This window comes from Electrophorus electricus, chromosome 24, assembly GCF_041902795.1.
Source record: "Electrophorus electricus isolate QZ-2024a chromosome 24, ASM4190279v1, whole genome shotgun sequence".
Taxonomy (NCBI): Eukaryota; Metazoa; Chordata; class Actinopteri; order Gymnotiformes; family Gymnotidae; genus Electrophorus; species Electrophorus electricus.
The window spans coordinates 1,692,501-1,697,500 of NC_137520.1; the positions used below are offsets into that span (position 1 = coordinate 1,692,501).

The following is a 5,000-nucleotide window of genomic DNA, read 5'->3' on the forward strand; positions in this document are numbered from 1 at the left end:
TATAGAGATTATACTGTTACAAAAATATTACACAGAGATTGTACTCCTATAAAACATAATACACAGAGATTAAACTGATACAAACATACTATACAGAGATTATACTACTAGAAACATACTACACAAAGATTATACTGCTACATATATACTATACAGATATTATACTGCTAGAAACATATTACACAGATTATATGGCGACAAACATGCTATACAGAGATTATACTGCCAGAAACACACTATACAGAGATTATACCGTTACAAACTATATACAGAGATTATACTGCCAGAAACATACTGCAAAGAGATTATACTGCTACAAAACATACTACACAGGGGTTATACTGCTACACACATACTATACAAAGATTATACTACTAGAAACATATTACACAGATTATACTGCCAGAAACATACTATACAGAGATTATACTGTTACAGAGATACTACACAGAGATTGTACTGTTACAAACATACTATACAGATATTATACTGCTACAAGCATACTACACAGAGTTTATACTGCTACTGTCACATCTACAGAGCGGAGTATTCCCCGTTTCCAAGGCAACCTAGTAACTTCTGTGTTTTGGTCATTCTCTATGGTTCCTTGTATCCTCCCCTTTGTCTCCAGCTGTTTCTAATTTATCCCTGATTATAGTCTTATAAAACCCCGTCCCTTCGTATCTTGTTTGTTGGTTATTGTTTCTCCTCACTTCTGGTTAGCTTTCGTTTCTCCTCGCGCCTTCGTTGATATGTGTTTGATAATATATCTGTCTTGGTTGTTGGTTAGTTCTCGTCGGTCTTAGTCTCGCTTTGTTTTGGTTAGAGTGTGTTTCTGTCTTTCATTGTGTTTGTGATAAGAACCTGTGTTACACCTAGCTCCTTGCTCCTATTTTGTTTGTTTACATCTCATTTGTACTCTCCCTCTGTGTTTGCCGTCTACACTGCCTTTCCTGTTAATGTTTACCTGGTATTGCTGTATGTCTTTGATTTTGTTCAGTGTTTGTTTATTAAAACTAAGTGTTTATTTATTCTATTTGTCACAATCGTTATGGTTTCCCTCGTTAGTTCCGTTTCACGTAACATGCAAGATGTCGGCACTTCGCATGTGTGTTCGCCCTCGCTCACCACCCTTTCTGTGTTACAGCTACAAATATACTATACAGAGATTATACTGCTACACATATACTATACAGAGATTATACTGCTACAGAAAATACTATACAGAGATTATACTGCTACAGAAAATACTATACAGAGATTATACTGCTACAAATATACTATACAGAGATTATACTGCTACAGAAAATACTATACAGAGATTATACTGCTACACATATACTATACAGAGATTATACTGCTACAGAAAATACTATACAGAGATTATACTGCTACACATATACTATACAGAGTTTATACTGCTACAGAAAATACTATACAGAGATTATACTGCTACACATATACTATACAGAGATTATACTGATACAGAAAATACTATACAGAGATTATACTGCTACACATATACTATACAGAGTTTATACTGCTACAGAAAATACTATACAGAGATTATACTGCTACACATATACTATACAGAGATTATACTGCTACAGAAAATACTATACAGAGATTATACTGCTACACATACTATACAGAGATTATACTGCTACAGAAAATACTATACAGAGATTATACTGCTACACATATACTATACAGAGATTATACTGCTACAGAAAATACTATACAGAGATTATACTGCTACACATATACTATACAGAGATTATACTGCTACAGAAAATACTATACAGAGATTATACTGCTACACATATACTATACAGAGTTTATACTGCTACAGAAAATACTATACAGAGATTATACTGCTACACATATACTATACAGAGATTATACTGCTACAGAAAATACTATACAGAGATTATACTGCTACACATATACTATACAGAGATTATACTGCTACAGAAAATACTATACAGAGATTATACTGCTACACATATACTATACAGAGTTTATACTGCTACAGAAAATACTATACAGAGATTATACTGCTACACATATACTATACAGAGATTATACTGCTACAGAAAATACTATACAGAGATTATACTGCTACACATATACTATACAGAGTTTATACTGCTACAGAAAATACTATACAGAGATTATACTGCTACACATATACTATACAGAGATTATACTGCTACAGAAAATACTATACAGAGATTATACTGCTACACATATACTATACAGATATTATACTGCTACAGAAAATACTATACAGAGATTATACTGCTACACATATACTATACAGAGATTATACTGCTACAGAAAATACTATACAGAGATTATACTGCTACACATATACTATACAGAGATTATACTGCTACAGAAAATACTATACAGAGATTATACTGCTGCACATATACTATGCAGAGTTTATACTGCTTTAAACATACTATACAGAGAATAAACTGCTACAAACATACTGCACAGAGATAATACCACTACAAACATGCTATTTAGAGATTATACTACTACAAAACATACTACACAGATATTATACTGCTACAAACATACTATATAGAAAGTATACTGCTCCAAACATACTATACACAGATTATACTGTTAGAAAGATACTATACAGAGATTATACTGCTATAAAATATACTAGACAGAGATTGTACTGCTATAAAACATATTACACACATATTATACTCCTACAAACTTGCTTTACAGAGATTTTACTGTTACAAAGATACTACACAGAGATGATACTGCTACCCATATACTATACAGAGAATATACTGCTAGAAACATAATACGATGATATTATGCGACTACAAACATGCTATACAGAGATTATACTGCTATAAAACATAATACACAGAGATTATACCACTACAAATTTGCTACACAGAGATTGTACTGCTACAAACATACTATACAGAGATTAAACTGCAAGAAGCATAATACACAGAGGTTATACCACTACGAATATGATACACAGAGATTATACTTCTACAAACATACTATACAGTGATTATACTGTTACTGACATACTACACAGAGATTGTACTGCTATAAAACATACTACACAGGTTATACTGCTACACACATACCACACAGAGATTATACTGCTACACACATACTATACAAATATTATACTGCTAGAAACATATTACACAGAAATTATACTGATAGAAACATACTACACAGAGATTATACTGCCAGAAGCATACTGTATAGAGATAATACCACTACAAACATGCTATTCAGAGATTATACTGCTACAAAACATACTTCACAGATTATACTGCTACAAACATACTATACAAATATTATACTGCTAGAAACATACTACACAGATATTATACTGCTATACACATACTATACAAATATTATACTGCTGGAAACATATTACACAGAGATTATACTACTACATACTATACAGAGATTATACTGCTAGAAACATACTAAACAGATATACTGCTAAAAAGACACTACACAGAGATTATACTGCTACACACATAATATACAGAGAATATACTGCCAGAAACATACTGCACAGAGATAATACCACTACAAACATGCTATACAGAGATAATACCGCTACAAAACATACTACACAGATATTATACTGCTAAAAAGACACTACACAGAGATTATACTGCTACACACATAATATACAGAGAATATACTGCCAGAAACATACTGCACAGAGATAATACCACTACAAAACATACCACACATGGGGTTATACTGCTACACACATACTATACAAAGATTATACTGCCAGAAACATACTACACAAATTATACGGCTACAAACATGCTATAAAGAGATTATACTGTTACAAAAATACTACACTGAGATTGTACTCCTATAAAACATACTACACAGAGGTTATACTGCTACACACATACTATACAGAGATTATACTGCTATAAACATATTATACAGAGATTAAACTTCTACAAACATACTATACAGAGATTATACTGTTACAGTGATACTACACAGAGATTGTACTTCTATAAAACATACTGCACAGAGGTTATACTGCTACACACATACTATACAGAGATTATACTGCTAAAAACATACTACACAGATATTATACTGCTACACACATACTATACAAAGATTATACTGCTAGAAGCATATTACACAGAGATTATATGGTGACAAACATGTTATACAGAGAATATACTGTTACAAAGATACTACACAGAGACTGTACTGCTAGGAACATACTATACACTGTTACAAACATACTACACAGATTAAACTGCTACAAATATACTACATATTGATTATACTGTTACACGATACTATACAGAGATTATACTGTTAGAAAGATACTGCATAGAGATTGTACTGCTATAAAACATACTACACAGAGGTTATACTACTACACACATACTATACAGAGATTATACTACTAGAAACATACTACACAGAGATTATACTGTTGCACACATACTATATAGAGATTATACTGCTACAAATTTACTACAAAAAGATTATACTGCTTCAGACATGCTATGCAGAGATTATACAACTAGAAACATACTACACAGCGATTATATTGCTACAAATGTACTATACAGAGATTATATGGCTACTAAACATACTACACAGAGATGATATGGCTATAAATAAACAATACAGAGATATAGTTAAAGACCAAAATCATGAATCCTCAAACCATGCATATGATGACAAACCATGCATTATCAGAATGGTCAGAGCACCCTCTGAGACATGCCGAAGCAATGTGTGGATGTGTGGAGATGTGGGAGGACTCACTAGAGCATCACAGCCATTTTTGCTGTAAGTAAAACGAAACACTGCAGGAGGAATTAGTAGCTGCACTGTTGGACTGGCGGCACGCAAGCGTCCTGCATAAGGATGAACACACACAGCAGAGAGATTTACATCCCATCCAGTCTACTGTTGAAACTCATAGCGTTAAAACAAGATGGACG

General features: G+C 32.7%; 1 long non-coding RNA gene across 1 annotated transcript in view; it reads right to left on the reverse strand.

Moving 5' to 3' along the window:
* LOC145653589 (uncharacterized) overlaps positions 1-5,000 on the reverse strand; it is an 8,634-nt gene that overhangs the window by 2,554 nt on the left and 1,080 nt on the right. The window contains exon 3 of the long non-coding RNA XR_014119808.1: positions 4,822-4,913. This is a non-coding gene — a long non-coding RNA (uncharacterized LOC145653589). The remainder of the gene's footprint in view (positions 1-4,821; positions 4,914-5,000) is intronic.